General features: G+C 38.0%; 1 long non-coding RNA gene across 2 annotated transcripts in view; it reads right to left on the reverse strand.

Moving 5' to 3' along the window:
* LOC112581125 overlaps positions 1-14999 on the reverse strand; it is a 470843-nt gene that overhangs the window by 184876 nt on the left and 270968 nt on the right. For both annotated transcript variants that reach the window (XR_006547413.1, XR_006547408.1), the window contains one exon: positions 7523-7616. This is a non-coding gene — a long non-coding RNA (uncharacterized LOC112581125). The remainder of the gene's footprint in view (positions 1-7522; positions 7617-14999) is intronic.

The following is a 14999-nucleotide window of genomic DNA, read 5'->3' on the forward strand; positions in this document are numbered from 1 at the left end:
CGACCCCATAGACTGTAGCCTACCATGCTCCTCCGTCCGTGGGATTTTCCAGGCAAGAGTACTGGAGTAGCTTGCCATTTCCTTCTCCAGAGGCTCTTCCTGACCCAGGGATCGAACCCGGGTCGCCCACACTGTAGGCAGATGCTTTACCATCTGAGCCACCAGCAAAGTCCTACCATAAATATTATTACCCCTTATTTGGTTCTAGCTTTTGGCTTCTATAAATAACACTGAAATATATGTCTTTGTATTTATAGGTAAGACAGATCACCAGATATGGGTTTGTTGGTTTGAACCATGTACAAAATTTATTTTTCATGAATGTTATTAGAATGTCATTTCCACCTAAAATGTATGAGGTTGCTATTTTCAGTGCATCCTTACAAGCGATTGCACTATTACTTTAAATAATGTCTTTGACCATCTGTTAGGTAGTAAGAGTATCTCACTATTACTTCTGAACACTCATGATCTGGAGCATTTTTTCACAGTTACTGATGATAAAGATATGGTCTTTTTGAACTGTCCAGTCATTTCTTGAAACCATGGCTTTTTTTTTTTTTTTTGGATACCAATAAACTAGTATCACACTATCTTCAGTTATTTTCATGTTTTATCCCCATTGCTATTGACTCCACATAAGGCGAACAGCCTGAGTCTATTTTCTTTTAGGTCCTGCTATTTGGAGTCATGGTGGATGTACTCAAATTGTATACACCAAGTGACCAAGGTATACCTATTTTAACTATTTCCCATATAGCCTAAATTCTCTGTAATATTTTCATTTTTAGGTAGCAATATTAAACGTTCATAGCCACTGTGAATTTTAAAGGTACTCAAAATAGAAATTTGGTAGCCCACCATTAAAAACTGTATTTAATCAACATTATTTACTGAGCTTTTAGTCCAGAACAGACACTGTGCTGAGCACTTTATATACAGCATCATAATATTTAATACAACAATCTTCTGAGGTAGAGGTTTCTATTACCTACATTATGGCAATGGGCTCTTGGGGGTTTGAGAGTATAAACAACTTACCCAGGCTCACCCTGATTATCTGACTTACTCCAGAAGTTCAGCCCTTAACACCCTGTTATCCAACCAAATTTAAGATACTTAATAGACAGAAAACATTAACATATTTTAAGTTTTTGTTGGAAAATGGGGACATAGCTTAAGTTTTACCATAACTTGTCTGATTAGTTCAGAGATTCTATATGAAAGTCATTTCAGATATTAGACGATTAGGTCCATAATTTCAATGTTAAATTGTGAGTCTAACAGTAGTTATCAGAGAGCAACCTACTATTGAATAGGAAAAAGAAAAAGCACTAGATGGAATTGGGAAATTCAAACTCAGGTCCTGACCAAATCAGCCGTTAGCCATATGATCATGAATGATCCCCATTATCCTCATCTGCATAATAGGGGCCTCCCTGTTTGTGTTGTAACTTCACGAGGTTTCTTGTGAAGCCTCAACAAGATAAAGTGCGTTTTGCTTTTGTTTTCTTCTTCTTTTGAGATTTAACAACTGTATATATTTTGCACATTTGCATTGTTATTTTTGATGAATCCTTTTAAATAAATTACCAACAGTTTCCCATTATTCCATTCTTCTTAAATACGTCAGAATATGTCGCTAAAAAAAGAAGGCTATTAGGAACCACTTTTCAAAATCAAAATCATGATTTAAGAAATAGGATGTTATTATGATTACTCTACATAATTCATTTTGAGGAAATCTACTTAACTTCCTTGTACAACTGAATTCCACCTGTATCATAAAGGCGCTGTGAAGATTACTGTCATGTTCTTAGACTGCTGAAGAGCTTCAGGGAAAAAAAACCTCCACAGTACTTATATAATCACCATCTATTCTTTCCATCTAATGGCTTTAAAAAGAGAATTCCTCTCAATTACACTTTTGAGGCAGAGTACCACATTAAAAGCAGGACACATTCAATGACGCAAGATAATATGCTTTGGTCTGTCTGTCCTTGCACATGCAGCGGAGGGAATTTCAAGTAAGCAGAAGTACTGTAAAGGTTCTTCCACTTACAACATCTGAAGAAATGAAATAAAATGTGCACTCCTGGATCTTAGGGGAAGTAAACATTTCCACATCTTTGAATCTGCCCTGTATAAGCCATGGCACCTAGGGACAGCCCCATGCTCCCTGGAGGAGCTCAACAAACATGCCTTGATGAAGATAAACACCTGCTGTATTTAAATATGAGATGAAGAAGTCAGAGCGTAAATGAATCTGAGAATAAACTGGGTGTGTATGAGCACACAGCTACTATTAGCATTATGGGAAATTACATTCCCGCTATTATTATGATTATCATTCTAATGACAAAGGGCTACACACTGTGAAGGGGAAATTTATAAAGAAGAAAGAAATAAATCAGTTAAAGAGGAGAGTGAGTTTAAAATACACATATGCTCCTATGCCCAAGAACCCCCCCACTAAAACAAAAGGACGTGATTTTTATCACAGAAATTATGGCAGGGGTGGAAAGCATGGTCCACACCATGAGATCGCAAGAGGAAACAGCTTCAAACTGCGGGAAGAAAATGCACACCGTCTCCTCCACAGGTCCTTAATCCCTCTTTCTCCAAGCAGAAACGCATTTGTCCAACATCTTCCTTCTAACAGATGCATCGCTGCCTTATTTTCTTTGTAGTTTGTTCATATCAATAATGACTAGAGTTAGACTGCTCAAACCTGAGCTAAGTAGAGCTGACAAGAAGGAAGAGAAGGCATGGAGCAGAGTGTTGCTAATAAGGAATGGAACTTAAAAGTTGCACTGGCTTGTCCCGAGTTAGGGCTTTACCTACTGAGGAGGCCCGCTGTAAACTGGGGTTTCAACTAATTAGGCCGCTTTCTCACACTAAGCAGTCATTGCTGTAACAAATAACCCCTCTTCCCAATAAATTACTGCAAGTGAACGCCACCGTTTGAGACTAAGTTTCTGGATGAACTGTGAAATCTCCAGGAGGTCTGTGCTTGCTTGGATGCGTTGCACAGAGGGCAAATTTCTGAAGTCCAAGCCAGGGACGAGCCTACCTAGAACACGGTATTGCAGTGTGGCCTGGAATGGGGAGATCTTTCTCTAGGTGACAACCACTTACAAACAATACTTGAGGGAAAAACAAAACCACCCGCTTTACTGTCACTGAAATGGCACCCCAGTCAATGAGCAAAATGCTTCCAGAAATAATTTCTCAGGATAGAGGTCTGACGGGAGCTGGCAGGTAACCGCTTTGGCAGATCTTTCCTGACCCACCTGAATGAGGATGGTCGGATGAAACCAAACAAAGCACCAGGTCAGCACTCAGCTCAGTAGGGCCTAACGCTGTGAGTAAGGAGGACAGACAGGGACGCTGGGAATCCAGGGCCTCTCATTCTTTAAATGCCCAAATGTTTACCAGCTGACCTTCCTCTTTACTGCGGTCTGGGAAGCAAGGTGCATACAATAAAGTTCAAACCAATCAACTGCTTTCAGCTGTTCTTGTGCAATGAATTTTTAAACATTTGGTCATTAAGCCCAATATATATGCAGGTCAGTTTCTGAACAGGATGGGAACAGTTTGGGAGCAGATGCCATGGTGCTGCCTGGTGGAAAGGGGATGGGAAGGGAGCACAGAGGATGCTTATATGGCTCCACCCAGCAGGTTGAATATCTCCCAGCTCTTTTGCCTCCCAGCCCTCCCTTTCCAATGCTTCAATGATCAGGAATAGTTATTAACTTCTGTTGTCACTTCTTTTCATTAATTGAATGGCGGACCTGAAGACCATGAAGAGGAGACCCCGGGCTGGTTTTCTGTTAAACGGACCCCTCTATGAATAGTCTGAAGGTGGTGTAGCTGAAAATTGGCCTTGTGTGTTTGGTGAATGGCACGTTGATTTGTTAGTTTCTGAGCAGTCTGTGCTAGATTCTTCAACTTATTTTTGAACATCAATGAACTGAAAGCTTTCAGGGGTAAAGAATTTAAATCACTTAACCATTTCCCTTTGTTGCATTCTGGTGGCCATATGTATGGGGGTAGCTTTAATGTTGATAGCGGGTTGCGGGGGGGCGTCAAACACAAGATTATATTGAAGATGGTAAGAAAAAAAATAAGATGTAATGTCCGACCAGTCAGTTTAAAAGGTTATCTTTGTTAGCTGCAGCCCAGCAACCTAATTCCAAATAGTTGCATTCCTCCTGAGGAACTTCTAATAGCAACATTCACAAAATTTTATATGTTATAAAATATGCCTTGCCCCTTCATGCCCCCAAACCAAGCAGGAGGGGAAGCTGCTGGAGTTTATGTTTTATGTTAGGACATACATAAAATTTCATCTAGAAGTTACCCAACAAATAAAACTCCAACGTAGCCAGGTATGTTTGGATGGGGGAAAAACAACCAACCACAGCTTGCTGATAAAATTTTAAAACATAGTGGTCAGGGAAAGGCAACAATTTGCTTTATAAGGTACAGCTGGTTAGGTACAGGGTTTTTTGTATGACTACAGCAGCTGGCAGTTTGGTTTAAATTATATCTGAATAGCTAGTAATCTTGATACTATCAAAACTGTAACAAAGAGATAAAGCCAGGGTGTTAAACCTTTTTTCTTTTTTTTGGTGGTAGCACAATTCTGTACTCCTTACAATATTCACCAATGATTATTTAATCCACACAAATACATTTCTAGTACTCAGTCTTAAAAGTATTCAAACCTAAAGATTTCCATCGAGAAAAGCAAAGGTGTTTTATGAGAGGAAAATCATTATTGACAGGTATCTTTGTAGAATAACTGCTGGAAGGGAGATATGCAGAGAGTTGTCCATATTTTAAGTAACCAAATATCCAAAAATTGTTAATATGTTGGTAGCATGTGCTGATATTCGTATGCACTCAAATATCAAAATTTTTTTTTGTAAAATCAAGGTGAACTGGTAAACCAGTGGCCTCATGACAAGCTACATTAAATGTAAGAACATTTACTTTGAAGTTCTCATTTGAGAAGAAGCCAAATTATAGAAAATGCTTATGGCAAAATCACTGAGAAGTCTCTCAGTGTTTCCTACAACAGAAAGCTATGTGTATGAGAAAAGTAAGATTCTTTCAACGGAGAAAGAGAAATCTCAGATTGAAGACCTAAATTTTTAAGGAAGAAGGATATACAACGGCTCTCCTCCCACATATGTGGAAATATGCTACCCTTCATTATGGACTGTAAGGAAGGAATGACCAAGAAAAGACATCAGAAGGAGAGATGGGAATTTTTTCTCTTAACATAACTTCATAAGTACAAGGAGAGAAGCTAAGAACAATCATCAGGTCAGCTCACTTCTCCCCAGTATCAAAATATTTTCCTAAATCATGACTGTTTCTGACAGAACTGTAAATAAGAAAACGAGACTCCTTTTAATAGCTTTAACCTGGTGACTTGTAAAATCTAGCTCTGTGGGTTTAGTTTTTAAAAAATCTTATGCCATGATGCCAGGAGAGTTTATGTTTAATACCCATCTCTTCGTCTATCTCTTTCACACACACACACACACACACACACACACACACACAACAATGGTCTGTACTCCCTCTGTTGGATTCTCAGTAGCAGTTAATTCATAAATTCCATTTCAGAGGTCCCACGCCATAGCTGGGCGCTGCTGCAGCTGCAGCGAGAACAAGATGTGTCATTAACTCAACTTCATGCTCCCTTTAAACAGAAAGTCATTCTGATTTCATTTCTTGCAAATAACTCAGAAAGCAGAAGATGCTTGGTAACACAGCAGAGCCATTTCAGAACTAAAGATGTCTCTGAATGCCCCCAACATATCAGGTCAGATGTTTTTTTAATGTATAAAAAATTTATAAAAAATAGTTCTCCTAACCATTGAAGTTGGTGAGAAAACATATTAATGGAATAATTGATTTTTCCATTCATTCTTTTAATTGTTTTTGTCCCTATGAGAGCTGCAAGCTTAACATAAAAGGACAGAGAGTACTAAAGTAAGAGACAAATCATTTTCATACCCCAGTCAGGGAAATTTAAAGGTTGGAAAAAACCTAGAATTTCACTTATCTTCCTATTTAAAAAAGTAAGTTTCAGACCAAAATTTTTCTATGTACTTCATTGTTATTCACCTTCATTTAGTCCAGCAAGGCCTCCTATGGCTCTTAACTTATGGAGAAAAGCCCATTCATGATAGGTGTGCTACTCTCTAAATTTTCTTCTTCTTCTTCTAGCCATTCTCTAATTTTGTTTTAGGCTTCAAAAGCTAGAATATTTATGCTGAGAATTTTAATCTCAAGCATATCAGTATTTCAGACTCCTGTGTCTGTGGTTTAAATTGTCTAGTTATATATCGTGAAACCATATAGATCTTTGTAGAGATCTGCTCAATGTTAGAGAAGGAGATCCTTTTTAAAAGATGAGTAGACAATAATCAGAGCCATTACTAAATGAGCATTTGCTATGTGCCAGGCATCATGCTAAGCTCTTCATATGCATTGCCTCATGTCAGTTTCAGGACCATCTTTTAGGGTTTGCCAGAGCCATTATCATCAGTCTCATTTGGCAGGAGACAACACAGAAGATGAGAGAGATCAAATACCTTGCCTAAAGTCATAAGCCTGATGAGAAAGAGAGCTGGGCTTCAAACCCAGAGAGGGTGATGCCAAATCCTATTCACAGAACAGTGGTTCTCCAGCTTTAGTGAGCAAACAGATCCCCTGGAGATGCAGTTCAAGTTGCAGACTCTGTCCCAGTAGAGTGGGGCCTGTGATTCTGCACTCCTGATGAGCTCCCTAGTGATGCCGTTGTTGGGGATCCTCCCAGAATACTTTGAATGACTAGGCTCAAGGCCAGTGGTTCTCAAACCGTACTGATTTCAGAATCACCTGAAGGGCTTTTCAAAACACAGATTGCCAAGTTCCATGTCCAAGGGTTTCTGATTCAATAAGTCTAGAGTGGAATATGCTAATTTGCATTTTGAACAGTTCCTAGGTGGTGCTGATGCTGCTGGGAGCACACTTAGAGACTTGCTCTCATAAGAATGGAACCTGGCCAATGAGATTATAATTCTGTAGGCACTGGGAAGGGATGGTAAGGAAAGTGTTCTCTATCATCCCAGGTGAATTTATAATCAGGTAAATTGTCAAAATATAGTTCAAATGTAGACTCTACAAGTAGTATGTTACGTTTGGAGTGTAGTGTTCTTTAGTAAGGCGCATAACAGATCATAGCTTGTTATCCATCAAATACAATAAAACTTTATATTATTCAAAGAATATACATACCATAGAGAACTAACCCCCCACCCCCACCCACAACCACCTTTAAAAAAGAATAATGGCTTCCTTTTAACTGGCTTTTGGTGGGCATGTCTTTGAAGCTTTATAAACTTTTCAGAGCAGTAACGAAGGTGGCAGTTTGACATCTGGTGAGTTTTTAAAACATGTTTTGGTGTCAATGTGGTACACATTTCTCAAAATGCTGACTACCGAAGAAACATCCACTTACCCCTGCTTTGGGGTACATTTCCATCTGATGGCTGTGACCCTGCAATTACGTTGACAGGATGTTAGAGATCCGTGTGCTCACTGCTCAGGCCAAGCTAGAAGAACCAGAACAGAACCATTTCTGGTCAGAGAATCATTTTCAGAGACATCAGCTGAGGCAAGCAGCCCTGAGTATCTTGCTTGTCTTCCACCAACAAGTCCTATCTGCACACACACCCACGGCAACACAACGTTGCCTCTCCCCTTGCGAGAACTCCAGTTCATGTGCTCTCTGCTCTCTTTCTTGCATCTAGGTTTGGGCTGGACATTGCTGCTATTAAGTAACTTCATCTCTCATTTAAACAGGCATGAACCAAACTTTATGGCCAAAGAGGCACTGACTGTAGGAGAAGTGGAGACAGAGTGCATATTCCTTCTGAAAACAATGTGAATGTCTACTCACTACACACACACACCAGGAAATCAACCACATCTCCATGAACATAAGTCTTATTCTTAATCCCACTAATTAGAAAACTGGACACATTTGGCAAACATTCTAAAATACTTCAGAGACACAGTATATAGAGCAATGTGACATATACAAGCATATATACCACCTAAATTAGGAAATAAAACAGCATTAATAGTTTCAATTCTTGGTGTCCTACTCTTAGATCTTCGCCTCCCCTCCCCCCACCTTGGTAAACAATATCATGCGGGGTTTATATTGTTTCCTTATATGCCTTTAAGCTATTATTATATATGGATGTATACTGAAGGAATAAGCTGTATTGTTTTGGAGGTATGAGAACTTTACACAATGGTAACAAACTCCAAGTATTTTTCTGCAGTTTGTCTTTATTGCAGAGTATACTTTTACATGAAGTATGGCTCTACCCTGTTTATTTTCATGCTCTGTCATTGCGTATGATATGAATGCACTGCAATTCAGAAACACATTCTTTCTTTGATGGACATATGCATTGTTTCCATTTTAAAAACTGTAATAAGGTTACAATGAATATTCTTTAAACTCTTGGTACAAATTTGCAGGGGTTTTCTTAAATACTATATGGATTTGACTAGATGTGGACTTGTGCTCACTGGCTAATATGGTAGCTGCTTATTGAGCCCTTGTAGCTATTGAACATTTGGAATGTATCTAGTCTGAGTTGCGATGTCCTACAAGTGTAAAATAACACACTGGTTTCAGCAACAGCATGAAAGAAAGAACATAAAATATCACTAATAGAATTTTAGATTGATTATATGCTGAAATGATAATATTCTGGATATACTGGTCTAAATAAAATACATGATTAAAATTAACTTGACCTGTTTTCATTTACCATTTTAAAATGTGGCCACTAGAAAGCACTGCTTATATTTGTGGCTCATATTTTATTTTCTTTAGACACGGCTGGCCCAAACAATTCCCAGTGTAGTTCAACCAATTTAGTCTCCCATGAGAGATGTGAGGAACTACCCCACATTCTTGCTTCTATGGGATATTGTTATACTCTCACTTTTGCTATTTTAGCTGTGAAATCATTTCTATTCATGGTATGATTTTGCATTTAATTAATTATTTATGAGGTTGAGAATCATACATATTTATTGTCTATTTTGATTTCTTCCTCCATTGATGTCTCTTGCCCATTTTTTAATTGGGTTATTTTTTATTTTCTTATTGATTTGTAGGTGTTCTTTATATTCTCCCCATGTACGTCTTAAAAACTTTTTTATTCATGTTCTCTTTTGATATATAGAAATGCTTAATTTAACATATCCATTTATTGACTTTAGGAACTTGAGTTTCTCAGTAAATAACACTTTGAAACGTTTTACCAGAGGTAGAGGTTTTTAAATTTATTTTCATAACTGCTTTATCCACAACACAGAGAACAGGGCCTGGTATGAATAGGCACTCCATAAATATTTGTGGAATGCAGTTATATCACCTAGCTGCGGGTTTCTCCAGTCCATACTATGCCTTTGTCATCAGCTTCCTTCCTCAGGATCTAGAATCACTTTCCTGTTTAGCTTAATGTAGCTTGCTTTCATTCCCTTTGAAGCTCATTGGTTTCATATTTTTCACTCTACTTACAATTTGCACTTACACAGTGTTTCTCAAAGTTCATTGCCTGTAGGAGCAGTTCCAGAGGATGTTAAAAATTTTATGTGAAAAATAGATTATAGATTATATAGATTATAGATTATATAGATTATATAATCTATCTATATATTCTATATAGTTCTATATATTCTATAGATTGTATAGTTCTATATATTCTATTCTATATATATAGAATATATATATATATTCTATATATATATATATTCTATATATATATTCTATATATAATCTATCTATATAATCTATATAGATTATAGATTATATAGATTATATAAAATAGATTATAAACCCCAAACAGGGTTTGGGAATGAATGGTGGACAGGTTTTGGTATTACAAGACTTCCGGAGCCTCTGACCTGCCCACGTGATTGTGAACATCTAAGAGAGAGGTGGAGGTGTGTTGCATTTCCCAAACTTACTTTACCAAGAGCATTTGTGTTTAAAGAATGATATAAATCTCCTGCTCCAAAGAATATGATATTTTTAAAGATATGGCTGGACTTATTTGAAGACTAAATTAAAAACCTGAAGACTGCAACTACACACAAAGCAAAATACTGAATGTGGTCAATAACTTGGAAATACCAAGTTTTGAAATTCACACAGATTTAACTCAAATACCTGAATTTTTTAATATAAGTTGCTTTTTCTACTAATTTTAAATCACTACCCTGTTACAATGTCTGGGTGGGCATGTCATCCACATTAGAGGCTATACATAAAATTCATGTAATTAATAGAACATACTAAAAGTTAGCTTTTGTTTTCAAATTAGAAAGAATATTTTTTAAATAAATGCTTTTCAATATGAAAAAATTTGTGTACCTTTTGAAACTTCTTTTACATCAACAACTTAGCATAGGAAAATATTCTTAGTCCTTTTGTTCTCTTTTATTCTAAATTAAGCACTTGCACTGAGAAAACATGTTCTCTTTTAACATTATAGAAATTAAGATAGGCAGAAAAGCGTAAGTAATAAACCTGGTCAAAGTGGGAAGAAAATGTTAAATTTATAAAATTCTTTTTCATTTGTTTCTGGTTTTAGGCTGCTAACTATCTGTTTGGGAGGGGTTAGAGATGGCATGACAGGAAAAAAAACAGCCACAAGAAGGCATACCCATTTGCTGAAGCCAACTTTGAGGGCAAATTGGCAATACTTGGGCACCCCACTCCAGTACTCTTGCCTGGAAAATCCCATGGACGGAGGAGCCTGGTAGGCTGCAGTCCATGGGGTCACTGAGGGTCAGACACGACCGAGTGACTTCACTTTCACTTTCATGCATTGGAGAAGGAAATGGCAACCCACTCCAGTGTTCTTGCCTGGAGAATCCCAGGGACGGGGGAGCCTGGTGGGCTGCCGTCTATGGGGTCGCACAGAGTCGGACACGACTGAAGTGACTTAGCAGTAGCAGCACCATGAAAACTAAAAATGGACATTTTCTTTGGTCCAGTAATTCTATTTCTTGCTATCTATTGTAGAAAAAAAAATAAATCAAATTATGTACATTAGGGAATCTATTCAGAAATATTCACTGAAATTTTGTCATAGTGAAAAACATAGAAAAAAATGTACTATTTAAATGTTACTAGAGGAATACTTTTTAAAACTTGATACAGATGTGAACTAAGATGAAATGAAGACAATAGTCTGTAATAAGAACAAAGCTGTAAGATACATTTTGAGTTGTAGAACAAAACATACAAAATGATCCCATTCGTTTAAAAAGAACATGAAACTTATATATCGCTACAGACATATGATCTAAATGTAATAAATCAATATAGTATGAAAAAAGCAATAGTTACATCTGGTGAGGTATATGAATTGGAAAAGACAGTCAAGGGAGATGCAGAAATAATTCTTGTATTGATTCTGTAACTACACATTAATGAAAAAATAAAATGTTATTTAAATTCCTGTTTAGCCTTTTACATTTTTAACTGGACTCAAATTTTAACTGTAGCTCAAATTTTATTAAACAACTCATATTACTAGTCTTTGCTCCTAATAGAAAGGCACAGCTGATCTTTCTCTGCTTGTCATTTGGATATGCATACTCATATTATTTTAAGACCTATTTCCTGAAGATAAGGGGCATAAATCAGAGAGAAAATGGGGGGAGGGGGAAGCTATTCTCTTCACAAGAAAACAAGAGCACGTTTTGAATATTCTCCACTTGACGATTTTTGTCCAGGATGGGACATGTAGAAACATATTTGCCAACAACAAAGCCATGGCTGGCTTTTAGAAACAGAGAAAAATAAAAGCGGCCCTGAAGTGAAATGCCTTTGAAGACTACCTGTTGTCGTCCACTGTCAACATTCCTCCCCTGGAAAAGAATCAGCGAATATATATGCGGTGGCTGCATCCCCAGACTGGGCACTAGATTAAAAGCACGCCAGAGCCAAGGCATGAGATGCATGCCAAGATCTGAGTATCGTGGGCTGTAAAAGCAGGTAGAGGGGCCTGCTCAGTTGAAACCTGCAATTGGGTATTAGGGAGAGCAGAGAGGCGTTCTGGGGGAATTTATGAACCTATTTGAACATCATAAGTTTGAAATTTCCAGACGAAATTGAGCCTGGTACGGTTCCATTTATCACACTTTCCATTTCAGGCTGGCGGGGATGGAGGGAGTTTAAGTGACAGCATGCTCACCCTCACCCCCAGGCCACCTGATGAAATTGTGGAGTGGAGCCTGCTTGACACGTAGGAAGCAGATGAGGAGAAGGAGCTAGCAGCAGGGGGATGCGGGATGAGGGCGCGTGGTGCTGGCACTGAGCAGGTAGAGGGCTTGATGGAGCAAAGAGGTAGGGAGGGAAAGAAGCCAGGAGTCTGTTAGGAAGACCTGAGCATGAGAAGAAGAAGGCCAGCAATGGAAGTCTTTGTGCCAAGAGAAGGATGCAAAGGGAAGGCAGGAAGGAAAAGGAAGGAAAAACAACAACAACAACAACAACAAAAAAACAGCCCAGCTGTTCAAGTACATTGAAAGTGAAGTGGATGTTGATTGAGAACAGCAATCAGTCAGAAAAGCCAGAACAACAAAAGAAACACAGAAAGGGACTGCCTGGAGGAAGAAAGTCTCTTGCATTTTTATGACTGCTTTTAAAATTGGAGAGAACAGTAAAGGTGGGTGGACTGATTTCAGCATCTCTAAACATGTGGTACCTGCTTGGCTGTGGCCAGGATGTTTGCTTGGCTGCCTATAGAAACCTCAAGAGGTAGCTTATCCATGCCCATCAGACATGTGGAAGCTGTTCCTTGATACAGCTGTGCTTCACTGGACAAGAAAAAGGAACCAAGACTGAGAAAGTTCCTGCTTAGCAATTTAAAGAATTTTTCCCCCTTCTGTTTTACCTCAGGCTACTATTTCTCTCTCCCCTTTGAGTTTCTGTTAAACACAGTCAAGATTTTTAGTGTGTTTTTGTTGTATTTTTCAAGACCTCCCTGGCCCTCCCAAAAGGTTACCTTTGAGAAGAACTGATCATGGACTCCTAGAAATTCAAAACTGGCTTGTGTTAATCCAAGGCACATTTTTTTTTTTTTTTTTTTTGCGGGGGTCACTTGAGACACATCAGTAGTACCAGTTTGTTTTGGAATCACATTTAGCAGATTTTTTTTTCTAAACCATGAATAAGTCTGTGTTTTTCATGAAAACAAAGAGCAGATTTTGCAAACAAAGGCGGTCATTTATCCCCTGAACGAAAGTGTTTTGTATGTAAACAATATGACACTTCACCTGAGAAAATTAGTGAGCAATTAATGAGAGCGGATTCTGCCTATATCCACTGTCCGTATCTACCGTAGTAAAAAGATTTACCCTTGAAATAAATTATAGTGTTTCTCCTCAGAATTACAGAGGTATCAGTCATTTTGTGAAGTGAAAATCGATAGTTTGATAAGCAGTTAACATGTGATTCTTTCAGATAGAATCAAATGTTTCCTTAGGTTTTCAGATAACTACATTTTAAGCCTTTCATTCCAACTCACATGTAGTGTATTAGAAATGGTTCCATTTGAAGCTACTGCTGGGGCGACAAAGGAAGACTCTCCAGCAAAGCTCAGCAATGCACCTTTTTCACACAAGCTTTTGCATGAAAACTCCAGACCACAGTCAACAACAATCAATGTCTCATGAGACTGCCCAAGTCTAAGTGGTATCTGTTGGTACAGGTGGTCATGCAGAGCCCTCAGTTGTTTTCAAGTGCTTCACAGAGAATGCTTGCTACCAAGAACGCGAAAAGAGAAGCTGGTTCAAGAGTGCAATTGATTTGAAAATGACTTAACACTCTGAGCCACGCTTTAGACTTATGGCTAGCCCGTTGTTCTCTGAAATTCAGAGGGGGAGACAATAAAATTAGATGCTCCTTTGGAATTGAGTGTGCTGATCCAGCACTTCTCCTGGCTCCCTACCAAGAGCATAAAATCTGCGCTTTAAAAACGAAAGCGGCGGTGCTCTGATTGGATGGGATGCCGTCAGATACTCCTATGGCTTACGCTTCACTTGGGATCAACTGGAAAAAGTGTGCTAAGAATCTCTTACACAATTACAAAATTTCACTTTCAATGCAAAAATATTTTGCAGGCTAAATGAGAAGTAATACCACTCCAGAGAAAAGCATTGGCTGTCTCCCAGATTAATATGGGGTTATGGTCCGTGATTGGGTTAGATGAGGTAAAAATTTCCCACCACTCTTCCAGATATACAGGAAATTGTTGTGCTTGAAATAGATTTGGGCTAAGTAACTAATTAAAAGAATTTGGATCAAGAAATGTGACATGGAATGTGATGTAGATATTTCCAGTTCTTATTCAGGAAACCTTATTGCAAAAAGGTTGAAAGATAATTGAGAAAATAATTTATATGGTGGTGAGAGTTATTTGTGCGAAGATAAAATACAGAGTCCTTTTCATTGAGATGGAGAAGCTGCCAAATAGCTCTTGGTGATAATTCTATGCACAAAATTTTCATAGTGGGCTTCAGTACCTTGCCAGATGAAAGCTTTTGCTCAGTTTAAAGTTGGAAAAGAGATTTGAGTCTCCACCAAGGATAATGTGTTAAGCTTGGTAATTAAAGACTGTTTTTCATAAATAATGCCAAAAGCACATTGGGAACACTGGGCTCATATACTACTGTACTTTTAAGAAATCAAGGGCCTAATAAATTCTTGATAGGATCACAGACACACATGTACACACACACTCACCCCATTAACATCAGGATATGAGATTAAATTACATAATTTTTCTAATCAAATATTATTAAACAACATGAAAGGAAACCATGCCTGTGGGGTCTGTAAATAATGACCAGTTTTTAAGATACAAGCTTTATCAGTTGCATAGTCCAGTGCTACTCAG

The sequence above is a fragment of the Bubalus bubalis genome, chromosome 21, assembly GCF_019923935.1.
Source record: "Bubalus bubalis isolate 160015118507 breed Murrah chromosome 21, NDDB_SH_1, whole genome shotgun sequence".
Lineage (NCBI taxonomy): Eukaryota > Metazoa > Chordata > Mammalia > Artiodactyla > Bovidae > Bubalus > Bubalus bubalis.